The sequence below is a fragment of the Mesoplodon bidens genome (genome assembly GCF_964165515.1).
Source record: "Mesoplodon bidens genome assembly, chromosome: 4".
Classification (NCBI taxonomy): domain Eukaryota; kingdom Metazoa; phylum Chordata; class Mammalia; order Artiodactyla; family Ziphiidae; genus Mesoplodon; species Mesoplodon bidens.
Window position 1 is genome coordinate 46,899,404 of NC_138160.1, and position 14,187 is coordinate 46,913,590.

The window sequence follows — 14,187 nt, forward strand, 5'->3', positions numbered from 1 at the left end:
AAAAAAGGAAAACTCAGAACTGAAATAGAGAACAGCTTTGAATGTTTGGATTAAGCAGGATTACTCATGATCCAGAGGGATCACTTTTTTGGAGCCTAAATTAAATTGGGCGTTTGGTTCCACAGGAGCTGGGTAATGTCTTTGCTTTGTAGTTTGAATCAAATTCTGTCTATAATATGTCACTGATATGGGGATGTTAAACTTAGGCAAATCAGACCCTCCTTAAAACCAGATTGTTTCCTGTCACCGTGTAATCTGCTGGATCAGCCATAGTAGCAGTGACCGCAAACCTCTGATACAAACTATGTCACATCATAGAGGTTTTTTTTTTTTTTTTTTTTTTTTTTGCGGTACGCAGGCCTCTCACTGTTGTGGCCTCTCCCATTGTGGAGCACAGGCTCTGGACATGCAGACTCAGCGGCCATGGCTCACGGGCCCAGCCACCCCGCGGCATGTGGGATCTTCCCGGACCAGGGCACGAACCCGTGTCCCCTGCATCGGCAGGCGGACTCTCAACCACTGCGCCACCAGGGAAGCCCCATCATAGAGTTTTGAGATGCAAATGTTGGTCTTTACTAGCTCTGGTCTCATACCATTGACCACTTTCTTTATTATGACTGACACTGACTGTTTTTCTAGATTCCTGTTTATTTTGTGTGTTTTCTGTCACCATTAAATAAGTCAATAAATGAGGTTGTCAGTAATTCTTTAGATCAGTTATCTTCAAAGTGACAGGGGTGATGGGAGATGGTAGAGGTAGCATTCACTCCAGGGGGTGTACAAGATAATACATTAGCAGTAAATATTAGAAAATGTATTTATGGCTTTAAAATTTAATTTATGTATATGTTTCCATATACATAATACATTGGTACAATAGTACAGTATATACTATGTTATACATGTTATACATGCTATTATATGTGTTTGTGTGTGTGTAAAAACAGAACTATACATTATGAAGAATTTTGATTTTAATCCCAGGGCATTGAATTAATTATTCATGCACTCCATGAACAATTTTTAGTCTGTATTTTGTGCCCTGCACTATGCTAGGCGCTGAGGATACAATTGTTAACAAAATAAATACAAGTCCTCCATTCAAAGCTTACAGTCTACTTGGAATAGTAGTTCTCAGGGTGATGAATATAAGCTTATAACAGAGGAGCCTGGCTTAGTCCAGGGGTGGGAGTTATCAAGAAAGCCTCCTGGCTTCTTATTCTTTTATAGTTTTCCTTGGAAATTGGAATATATTTTATAATATCCTCGAATTGTCCCATAAAGTGTAGTTTCCACAATCAGTTTATATTCCCTAAAAAAAGGGAAAGTGAACTTTTCTGTCATAAAACAATTTTATATGTTTTCTTTTCTCCATCGCCTACTGTAGAGGTGAAATTGTTATTATATGAGCTGCTGAGCTGGAAGAAGGATCATATCTAAGGTCAAGCATGGCCCAGAGGTACAGTCATTCCACTGGGAAATAACAGGAGAGATGCAGTGAATGATACATTGTGACTTGCATTTCCAAACCTCTGGGACTGGTATGCGCACACAGGCGTACACACCCCTGCAGAGCTACATATGGAAGAGTTAGGGGATTTTTTCCTTGGTAAAGAAGAAAAACAAAGAGAAAAGATGAAACAAGTTTGCTGAAATTTATATGAACTTTTGAGTATTAAACATCTAAGTTTGATTAAAAAATAATTAAAATTTTAAATGAAAACAACTTTTAATAAAATACATGCCCTTCAAAAATCAGGTCACATTTTAGTTTAAAATTACTCTAATAGGTCTGACGATGTGGCTGGGGATGGAAGCTGAGCATGGAGGCCTTATGATGGGGCACCCTGGCATGCATTATGCCCCAGTGGGAATGCATCCTATGGGTCAGAGAGCAAATATGCCTCCTGTACCTCATGGAATGATGCCCCAAATGATGCACCCAATGGGAGGACCACCAATGGGACAAATACCTGGAATGATGTCTTCAGTAATGCCTGGAATTATGATGTCTCATATGTGTCAGGCTTCCATGCAGCCTGCCTTTACTACCAGGAGTAAGTAACATGGATGTAGCAGCAGGTACAACACCCAGCGCAAAATTAACGTGGGCTGAACATAAATCACCTGATGGAAGGACCTACTATTGCAATACTGAAACAAAACAGTCTATTGGGGAGAAACCAGATGATCTTAAAAGTCCTTCTGAGCAACTTTCATCTAAATGCCCTGGAAGCAGTACAAATCTGACTCTGGAAAGCCTTCCTATCACAATTCTCAAACAAAAGAATCCCGCTGGGCCAAACCTAAAGAACTTGAAGATCTTGAAGGATCCGAGAATACCATTGTTGCTGAAGTCTTATTACAAAATCAAGCCTGCACACAATGATCAAAGCTGAAGAAAGCATATTACAAAATCAAGCCTGCACACAATGATCAAAGCTGAAGAAAGCATATTACAAAATCAAGCCTGCACACAATGATCAAAGCTGAAGAAAGCAGTAAACAAGAGTGCGCCATAACATCAACAGCCCCAGTTCTTACAACAGAAATTCCAACTACAGTGAGCACCATGGCCGCTGCCGCTGCAGCCAATGCCAGTGCTTCCACCTCTGCCTCCAGTACTGTCGGTGGAACTGTTCCAGTTGTTCCTGAGCCTGAGGTTACTTCGATTGTTGCTACTGTTGTAGATAATGAAAATACAGTAACAGTTTTGACTGAAGAACAAGCACAACTTACTAGTACCCCTGCTGTTCAGGAACAAAGTGTTGAAGTGTCTAGTAATACGGGAGAAGAAATATCTAAGCAGGAAACTGTAGCTGATTTTACTCTAAAAAGGAGGAGGAAGAAAGCCAACCGGCAAAAAAACACATATACTTGGAATACAAAGGAGGGCGCAAAGCAAGCATTTAAAGAATTATTGAAAGAAAAGTGGGTGCCATCTAATGCATCATGGGAGCAAACTACGAAAATGATCGTTAATGATCCATGATACAGTGCTTTAGCAAAGTTGAGTGAAAAAAAAGCAGGCCTTTAATGCTTATAAAGTTCAGACAGAGAAGAAAAAGAAGAAGCAAGCTCCAAATACAAAGAGGCTAAGGAATCCTTTCCACGTTTTCATGAAAATCATGAGAAAATGACTTCCACAACTAGATACAAAAAAAACAGAGCAAACGTTTGGAGAGATGGAAGTCTGGAAGGCAATATCAGAACGTGATCATCTTGAAATCTCTGAAGATGTTTTATTCTTTCTTTCAAAAAAAGAAAAGGAGCAAGCAAAGCAGTTGCAAAAGAGAAATTGGGAAGCCTTCAAAAACATACTTGACAACATGGCTAACGTGACATACTCTACTACTTGGTCTGAAGCCCAGCAGTATCTGATGGATAATCCAACTTTTGCAGAAGATAAAGAATTACAGAACATAGATAAAGAAGATGAGTTACTTTGCTTTGAAGAACACATTCGGGCTTTAGAAAAGGAAGAAGAAGAAGAAAAATAGAAGAGTTTGCTTCGGGAAAGGAGATGACAGTGTAAAAACAGAGAATCTTTTCAGATATTTTTAGATGAACTGCATGAACATGGACAACTGCATGCTATGTCATCTTGGATGGAATTGTATCCAATAATTAGTTCTGACATTAGATTCACTAATATGCTTGGTCAGCCAGGATCAACTGCACTTGACCTTTTCAAGTCTTATGTTGAGGATCTTAAAGCATGTTATCATGATGAGAAGAAGACAATAAAAAACATTCTAAAGAATAAAGGATTTGTAGTTGAAGTAAATACTACTTTTGAAGACTTTGTGGCAATAATCAGTTTGCCTAAAAGATCAACCACATTAGATGCAAGAAATATTAAGTTGGCTTTCAATAGTTTACTAGAAAAGGCAGAAGCCTGTGAACCTGAAAGAGAAAAAGAGGAGGCTTGGAAGATGAAACGAAAAGAATCTGCATTTAACAGTATGTTGAAAAAAGCCACTCCTCCAATAGAATTGGATGCTCTCTGGGAAGATCATGAATGTCAACATCATCATTCAAAGAATAAGAAACATTCTAAGAAATCTGAAAAACATCACAGGAGTCACTCCCGCTCTCAATCAGGGTCGGATTCAGATGATGACGACAGCCATTCAAAGAAAAAAAGACAGCGATCAGAGTCTCGTTCTGCTTCAGAACATTCTTCTAGTGCTGAATCTGAGAGAAGTTATAAGAAATCAAAAAAAAACATAAGAAGAAAAGCAAGAAGAGAAGACAAATCTGACTCTCCAGAGTCAGATGCTGATCAGGAGAAGGATAAAAAAGAAAAAGACCGGGAAAGCGAAAAAGACAGAACTAGACAAAGATCAGAATCAAAACACAAATCACCTAAGAAAAAGACTGCAAAGGATTCTGGTAATTGGGATACTTCTGGCAGTGAACTGAGTGAAGGGGAATTGGAAAAGCACAGAAGGACCCTTTTGGAGCAACTGGATGATGATCAATAAATTATACCAAATATGTTTACAGTATGATTTAAAGTCTAATTCAGACCAGGGATTCTATTTTAAGTTCAATTGAAATAACACTGGGTTTTAATTATATCACAGAAAAAAAAAGTGCATTTACATATTGTTATTGTGGACTTTATAAAAGCAAAGGAAATTGAAAATAACTTTTGATTCTGTATCACAAATCATATTTTCATACAGTCATAACTGTCTGTGACCCTTTCATAGGGCACTGCAGAATGGATTAAAGGTGGCAATTTACTGATAACTGCAGGTGTCTCTACTTGGTTCTAAAGTCTAAATCATGAGGTGATTTGATTTACTTTATACAAGTTGGATTTTGAAGATATAATGAAAGATTTTTAATATCTAGTAGTACAAAAAAAGCACCAGCAACAAATAAAACTGCTTTTTTGTGCACTATCCAGCTGGTTAAAGCCAATATAATCTTTTACGGTGAACTCAGAATTAGGTGTTCTTAATGGAAACCTGGTAGGCCCTTAACTATAGTGGTGTTATTGAGCACTACTATAATAAAGCCACAATTATTTTTTATGTCTTCTTCTTGGATTGATCCATTTATCATTATGTAGTGTCCTTCTTTGTCTCTTGTAGTAGTCTTTGTTTTAAAGTCTATTTTGTCTGATATGAGAATCGCTACTCCAGCTTTCTTTTGATTTTCATTTGCATGGAATATCTTTTTCCATCCCCTCACTTTCAGTCTGTATGTATCCCTAGGTCTGAAGTGGGTCTCTTGTAGACAGCATATATACGGGTCTCGTTTTTGTATCCATTCAGCCAGTCTATGTCTTTTGGTTGGAGCATTTAATCCATTTGCATTTAAGGTAATTATCGATATGTATATTCCTATTACCATTTTCTTAATTGTTTTGTGATTGTTATTGTAGGTCTCTTCCTTCTCTTGTGTTTCCTGCCTAGAGAAGTTCCTTTAGCATTTGTTGTAAAGCTGGTTTGGTGCTGCTGAATTCTCTTAGCTTTTGCTTGTCTGTAAAGGTTTTAATTTCTCCATCAAATCTGAATGAGATCCTTGCTGGGTAGAATAATCTTGGTTGTAGGTTTTCCCCTTTCTTCACTTTAAATATGTCCTGCCACGCCCTTCTGGCTTGCAGAGTTTCAGCTGAAAGATTAGCTGTTAATTTTACGGGGATTCCCTTGTATGTTATTTGTTGTTTTTCCCTTGCTTCTTTTAATATTTTTTCTTTGTATTTAATTTTTGATAGTTTGACTAATATGTGTCTTCATGTGTTTCTCTAAATACATTTTAAAAAGGCTATTGTGAGGGCATTATTTTGAGATGATGTTTAAAAAGTTAACATCAAATCAAATTGTAAATTAGCTTAAATATATTGCCTTAAGGACCTGATAAAGAATGTGCCACCAAACCTTAAGTGATGGTTGCAATACCCTTGTCTAAAACAAATCAATGTTGACTTAAACAATTTTTTTTTTTTTGGTGGTATGCGGGCCTCTCACTGTTGTGGCCTCTCCCGTTGTGGAGCACAGGCTCCAGACGTGCAGGCTCAGCGGCCATGGCTCATGGGCCCAGCCGCTCCGCGGCATGTGGGATCTTCCCGGACTGGGGCACGAACCCGTGTCCCCTGCACCGGCAGGCGGACTCTCAAACACTGCACCACCCGGGAAGCCCCTTAAACGATTTTTTTAACAGTTGTCTTTTTTTTTTTTTTTTTTTTTTTACAATCTGATCTTTCTCTTGCTTTTTTTCATTGAGGAAGTCTTTTACCTTCCCTACTCACTAAGAAGTACTGACTTCATGGTGCGCATTCTAAAGCAGTTCTGATATGAATATTTTTGTACATTTTTATCAATTATTATATCTCTTCTAGTGAAAAAAAATGCTCTAATAAAAGGGTTATTAAGCATTGTCCTATGCCTAAAATATGGTTCCTTATATTTCTTTATATCAGTCATAAACAGATAAATTGAGTCATAAATATCTTAAATGATTATTTTATTTGCATGGTAAACCAGAGGATGAATTGAGTATGAAATGTAATAAATGATGAATAAATAATGAACTTTTTTTGAACACCAATTCACATAGTTTCTCTTTTACGTGTATGTGAATTATATCCTCTTTTAAAAAACATGGAGTAGACCAAATGGAAAATAGATAACTAGTGCGAAGCAGCCATAGAGAACAGGAGATCAGCTCGGTGCTTTGCAGCCACCTAGAGGGGTGGGATAGGGAGCGTGGGAGGGAGACGCAAGAGGGAGGAGATATGGGGTATATGTATATGTATAGCTGATTCACTTTGTCATAAAGCAGAAAATAACACACCACTGTAAAGCAATTATACTCCAATAAAAATGTTTAAAAAATATATGGAGTAGTAGTTTTTGTTGATTTTCCTTTTGCAGTATTCTCTTGGCTTTTTCCTATGTTAATTATTCCATACAAATTTAATTTTGCTTAAAATAACTTTATCATTTTTATAATGATTATAAATGTTTATTATAAACAGTTGAAACAATGCAAATATAGTCAAAGAATATAAAAATTATCAAAAATCTTATCCCATGCCTATGAGAATATAATAATTATTATTTTGTAGCATATTCTTCTAGACCTTTCTCTATACATTTATGATGTATAGAAGTAGGTAAACAGTCTTATATAAATGGCATCATGTTACAGATTACTCTTTAATCTGCCATCGTACTCATTAATATTTCATATGTATAAAACCTATTTCATATATAAAATGATTTTAATTTTTTGTCATGTATTGCTATTTTTTCCAATATCTCTTTTATTATTTAATTTTCCACAAATAATTAATATGTTTAGAAAGTACTAAACTTCTGTGTTTCCTTTTGGTAATTTTATCTTTGCTTTGTACATTTAAATCTTTGATTCATATAAAAGCTATTCTGGGAAAGGATAGAGGGATCCAGGTCTTTTTTTTTCAAAGATACTAGCTTGTCCAAGTCCATTGATTCAATAATCATTTCTCCCCTATTGTTTTGGAATGCCATATTTGCTTTTCCATTATATATTTGACTAGATTTCTATACAAAGCTTCCATTGATCTGTTTAATCCTGTCCCAGTACATTGGTTTTAATTACTCTGGCTTTAGAATACGTTTTTAAATCTGGAAGGATACTTTCTTGCTCTATACTCTTTATTGTTCAAAATTTTCCTTTATTACTCTTCCAGATATACTTTAGAAAAATTCTGATAACTTTTAAAATGAAATACTATTGGGGTTTTATTTTGGTCACATTGAATTTATGGACTGATTTAGGGAAAATTGATAGTTTCACAATATTGAGTTCTTACTTACAGTAAAGAAAAAACGTTGACTCTTCATTTATGCAGTTTTTACATTGCACTCTTCAGTAGTGTTGCATAATATTCCCTATACAATATCTTCACACTTCTCTTCAAATTTATTCCTAGGTATTTCAAGATTTTTATTGTTAGAGTGAGTTGGAACTTTACTTTTCACTTGTAAATTTCTGTTTCTTTAGAAAAGGTGTCAATTTTTATTGGTTTATAAGGGTCTTTTTTGTTTTTTTCAAAACAAACAACTCTTTATTGAAGTATAGTTGATTTACAATGTTGTGTTAGTTTAAGGTGTACAGAAAAGTGATTTGGTCAGACATATATATATATTCTTTCTCAGATTCTTTTACATTATAGTTTATACAAGTTACTGAATATAGTTCCCTGTTCCATGCAGTAGATCCTTGTTTTTTATCTATTTTATAACTGGTAGTGTGTATCTGTTAATCCCAAACTCCTAATTTATCCCTTCCCTTGTCTTTCCCCTTTGGTAATCATAAGTTTGTTTTTTATGTCTGTGAGTCTATTTCTGTTTTGTAAATAAGTCCATTTGTATCATTTTTTTAGATTCCACATATAAGCGATATCATATGATATTTGTCTTTCTCTGACTTACTTCACTTAGTATCATAATCTCTTCTAAGGATCTTCTTTTTTTTGCCATTATTATTTAAAATTGATATGGGTGAGCTTTTATTGTAAGTCTGGAAGAAAAATTGCAGATCATTACTTATGCATTATAAGTGTTTTTAGTATATTTATAAAACAAGTATACATAATGAACAAAGGTATGGAAAAATAGTTTCTCTAAAAAGTATCAATAAGTTAAGTTTTAAATATACATAAAATTATGAAACACCAAGATGAAAGAGAAATATTATATGTATTCACAATTTTACCGATGTAAGGAGGAATATTGAGTTTGGGAAATATTTCCTGTTAACAAATCAACACCTCCCAAGAAGAATAATCTTCAGCAGCCTGAAGAAATGAAGGGAAAATGAAAGGCAATGATCTGGGGAGGTGGTGTGAGACTACATTGTGAAAGATGGTTAGAAGTTTGGAATCTGAAGGTAGAACAACAGGTTCTGGTGAGTGGTTAAAGAGAGAATGAGAGTGAGAAAGGAAAACTGCAAGACTTCTGCTTGGGGAGCCTGGTGGGTTACCGTGTCATGGGATGAGATAAGTAGTACAGGAGATAACTGAGTTTTGTGTGGGTCACGTTGACTTGGTGGTTGGTGATGAGGTGGTGATAAGACATTTACTTGTTGAGGACCATTGGAACACTTGATAGAGAAGGGAACTGGTGACAAATTTAGACATCATTCGCCTTTAGGTGGTAGATGAAGTCACGGAAAGATAAACTTTATCCTAATTGAAAGAAAAATTATGACAGAGTTTTGTGCATATTAAGTTCCATAGTCTTCAGTTTACACATAATCTATTTAGGGTGCCTGTTATTCATACAATGACCACAGCCTGAAGAATAGACAAAGCATTTTAGATGAAATGACTGGAAATGAAACCCCAAACTATAAAAATTCATATTTTCTGACTTTCTAAGTTAATGTTTTCTGCATTTGCTTCTCCCTCTTTTTTTGCCCTGATTTCTTCTGCTTGCTCTTTTTGTTAGACGAACTGGCTTAGTCTAAGCATTTGATTTTAAAGCTTAGAGCAATTTAAGGTTTCCAAAGCATTCTTAGATCCACTGTTAGACCATAATATGTCATGTAGGCAATAAAGGATTGCTTGGAGAGTGCAATTTGCCCAAAGGAAATCGTTTTTAACAGCAGATAATAAAAGGGTTTTCAAGGATTTATCGGTTCTTTCCGGGGAGCACAGCAAGTTGGAATATATTTTAAACTGAGAAATAAGAAGAGTTTCCAAAAGAGTTTAATTTTACCCTATGAGATTCAAATCCAACTTTTCAAATCAGTTTTTTTTTTTTTTTTTTTTTTTTTTTTTTGTGGTACGTGGGCCTCTCACTGTTGTGGCCTCTCCCGTTGCGGAGCACAGGCTCTGGATGCGCAGGCTCAACGGCCATGGCTCACGGGCCCTAGCTGCTCCGCGGCATGTGGGATCTTCCCGGACCGCGGCACGAACCCGTGTCCCCTGCATCGGCAGGCAGACTCTCAATCACTGCGCCACCAGGGAAGCCCTCAAATCAGTTTTATGACAGAGTATATATGTCTGATTATGCTGTTCATAGTTGTAATTTAACTGTTTTAAGTCATAGGAACAGTTTCTACTACAGAGAGTACTTACATAATTAATTACAGTTACTATTCAAAATTTCAGATGAAATCTTCAGTCTTAGATGAGAAAATATTTTAGGAAATCCTCATTGTGATGAAAAACCATTAAAAGGCAAACTGCATAAAGCAAGCAATAGTGAAATCCCTTCATGGCATGTTACTTCTCTCTCTTTCTAATGTCTTTCAAAATTGCATTAAAAAATCTTTGAATTAAATGTTTTTCCACAAATGTGTAAATTTGTTTCATAGTAATGATTGAGAAGCATTTGTTCATTTATCCTTTCATTCCACAAATACTTATTGTCTACTGTGTCCTAGGTGCTGTGCCAGGGGTGGGGATATGAAACACAAAAACCTCAGAGAGCTGATGTTCTTGTGGGTGAGACAAACAATACTAAGTAATCAAATATGTAAGTATAGAAATATACACATTAATTTCAGGTAGTGATAAGCAAATTACACATATATGCACATAAAATATGTGTAATATATAATTTATAACTATATATAATATATATAATATAAACATATACATAATTTCTTTAAAGGTAGATGTCATATGTGTAATAAACCTAGTTTGTGTAAAACCCATGGGGAAAAAAAGTTGTTTTAAGCAAGGGAGAGGCCACTAGAATGAAAGTTAGTTAACTCTGTTTCAAAGTGATAGTTCCAGAATTAGTGACAGAGGGGGACACCGGGAATCACTGCACAATTAAAAATAGAGAGAAAGAAACAGAAAGCTTGGGAAGAAAAAGAACTGCTTTGTGTGTGTCTATTATGTTGCAGGTATAGTAATGGACAATTTACTTATGTCAGTTTATCTAATCCTCCCAACAAAACTCGATGAAATAGCATATCTCCATCTTAACATAGGACAAACTAAAACCTGAGAGGCCAAGTGACTTCCCCGAGGTCTACCTAGTAAATAAGTGTGAATTTGAGATTTAAACTCCAGCTTCCTTATGTATTTACCACAGTGAGTGCAAGAGGAAAGGACTGTAGTTTAGGGATGAGAACCTTACTTTTAAAAATAAGTAGAATATTATTTAGCAGCCTACTAAAAATTCTTCCATGGTTAATGCATATATTAAAATCCCCCTGTTGGTTGCATCACTTATCTCTTGCTGCCTAACACACCATGTTAAAGCTTAGTGGCTTAAAACAACAAAAATTTATTTAGCCTACTATTCTCTGGGTCAACAGTTTGACTCAGCTGGGTGGCTCTTCTGAGCATTGAGTTTTGATCATATTTTCTCACATCTGTGGTCAGCAGCAGAGAGGCTTTACTTCTGAGGTTGACTGGCTGTTTGCTGGGCAGTGGGACAATGGGGCTGTTGGGCCACATGTATCTTATCATCCAGCTGGCTAGCTTGGGTTTGTTTACATGTTACCTTGACAGTTTCAAGAGAGGGAAGAAGCATACAGACCTCTTGAGACCTAGACTCAGAACTCGCATATCATTACTTCAGTCATATCTATTGGCCAAAGCAAGTCAGAAGATCAGCCCAGATTCAAAGGAGAGGGAAAATAACTGCCATATTGTGATAGGAGAAGCTGCAAAGTTATAAAAGGGTCATGCAGACAGGTAGGTTTGAAGAATTGTGGCTATTTTGCAATCTACCACATAGGCAAAAATGTGAGTTAATTGCATAGAAAAATAATTCTCAGTATTGCTTTTTGAAGTCCATACACATGTATGTATTTTTATGAATGTATACATACACATACATGTATTATATAAGTATTTCCCTATAAGGTATTTGATTTCAAATGAATAAGTATAGTGAATTGAAATTATGTCTCTTCTTTTTGAAGGGGTAATGTCTTCACTACATATAATATTTTCTTTGGTCCCTTTTGAGAATTTATGCCTGTCCCATAGTAAACTCTCAACAAATATTTGGTGAATAATCCTTTCCAGGCTTTATGTAATCTTTTTCTTCCTTTAGTCCCAGAGAGTAAGAAGCAATCATCTCTTCTTATATCACTCATGTTTGCCAGTGAGGGAGATGACAGGACTTTTTTCCTAGATAACACATAGTTTACCCCTCCAGAGTCTGTGGTGGACAGGACCATTTAGTTATACCATGGGTACTCATAATGAAGAACAATTAGTCTACTATTTATTCTGGCAGAACCAAGCCTCATTTCCCCAGCTGGCTTTTTTACAGGAAAAAAATATTAGATTTTCAAAGAAATAATAAAATTAATTATTGCCAATATTAGATTTTCAAAGAAATAATAAAATAACTCTTGCCAATATTAGATTTTCAAAGAAATAATAAAATTAATTCTTTCTCAAGCAGCCAGAAATTGGTTCTAATTCACTGGCCACTGATTTCATGATGATCACCTCTTTCCTTAAGTTCTTAATATGGCAATTACCTTGGGATGCAAAAACCAAAAAGGAAACAAACAAACAAAATAATATTCTGCCTCTATCTCTGCAAGGTAGACAAGTATGAAACATATTATAAGGTTCCCTTAAACCTGTAAGATTTTAGTAGTCCATTATAGAAATTCTAATTGTTATGCCTTGCCTGGGATTTGAAAAGTAAGAGACAATATGGTCCCTGAGACTGACTCTTACTAACGGTATACTTATCCCTCTACCCATCCATCTGCTACCCCACCCCAGCCTATACAGAAACAACAATAACATAAGGAAGTAAATGGTTCTTCAAAGATCTCTGGCTGTGTTTTCCTGGAGTTGGGTCTGTGAATACCAACCCCATTTCATCACACAAATCAGATATGGGAAAGAGACTACATTAGCCAGGGAAATTAATAACACTATAGACCAACCCTAATATCATAGTGACAATGTAATACAGTTTTTTTCTTGTGGTTATTTATTTCTTACGTTATGGTCTGAATCAAGTTGGGTAGCTCCTCTGTGTAGCCCTCCTTGAAGCACAAAGCCTAGGCTTCTTCCGTCTTTTAAGTCTACCATCTTGGATTCCTTTATGTTTAACTCTAAGGAAAGGAGAGACTGCATGGAGAAAGCACACACACTCTTACCTGCCATGGATAGGGCTCACTTCCCTCACATTCCACTGGTAAAACTGAATCGTAGGACCCATCTAGAATGGATGATTGGGGTTGGGGGAGTATAGAGGAATACCAACAACCTCTGACTCAGGGAGGTATTCAGAGAAACTTGATTAACATGCACTATCAAAATTAAAACATTATAATGTTCATGTCCCCCTAAAATTCATCTCTTATTTCAACGTCCCATTAAAGCCTTAATTTTGGGAATATTTCATTTCCTTCATGAAATAAGCAATAGGGTTTTCGTTAGCATGTGAAAGAGCAGAAGCTAAAGTATACCTTAAAGGACAGTCATGTCTCATGGGTTTTTCATTAGAATTTTGCTACCTGCAGCAAATATCATTCTATTCAGAGAAATAAACAAGTTCAATAACTGGAAATGAATGCATCTGAATATCATTTGGAATCATGTGTCCATCTTACTTTTTTTTCTTGCCATGTTATTTCTAATACACATACCCATGTTAATTAGACATGTACTTTACATCCATAGCAAAACAGTTTGTATCAACTCCAAAGAATTATTAATTTCTTGGGACCAAACACTGGCTACTTAAAACCATTTTTGTGCACACCTTTTTTTTGTATTTACCGTTGTACTCTTGACTAAGCCACTCTAATAATTCAAGTGTTAAAGACGCATCTGAGCAAGTGGGGCTGCAGCTGACTGATTGGATAAACCCTAGATGAGACAGATCTAAGTTTTTTTTAATGGATGTAATAAGTTTTATTTGGATATATTCAGTATAATTTTTTTATTGAAGTGTAGTTGATTTATAATGTTGTGTTAGTTTCAGGTGTGCAGCAAAGTGAATCAATATACATATATAAATATATTTCTTTTCAGATTCTTTTCCATTATGGTTTATCATAGGATATTGAATATAGTTCCCTATATATAGTAGTGTGTAGAGACAGATCTGACTTTGATCAAACACATGAGAGCTGTCTTTTGGTTGGTGACCTGACTACACCCAGTGGGTGGCAATGCTTGAGAAGCCAGGGGCAGTGCCAAAAGAGAGGTCTTTCAGAAGATTAAAGGGACGCTAGTTAAATCCA

At 35.8% G+C, this 14,187-nt stretch overlaps 1 protein-coding gene and 1 pseudogene across 2 annotated transcripts in view; both read left to right on the plus strand.

Moving 5' to 3' along the window:
• RAB3C (RAB3C, member RAS oncogene family) overlaps positions 1-14,187 on the plus strand; it is a gene marked incomplete at both ends in the record, with an annotated part of 317,859 nt that overhangs the window by 76,876 nt on the left and 226,796 nt on the right. The window lies entirely within an intron of this gene.
• On the plus strand, positions 1,831-4,608 carry LOC308616968 (pre-mRNA-processing factor 40 homolog A-like; annotated as a pseudogene). Its single transcript has 2 exons — positions 1,831-2,331; positions 2,479-4,608. The product of its transcript is annotated as a pre-mRNA-processing factor 40 homolog A-like (transcript).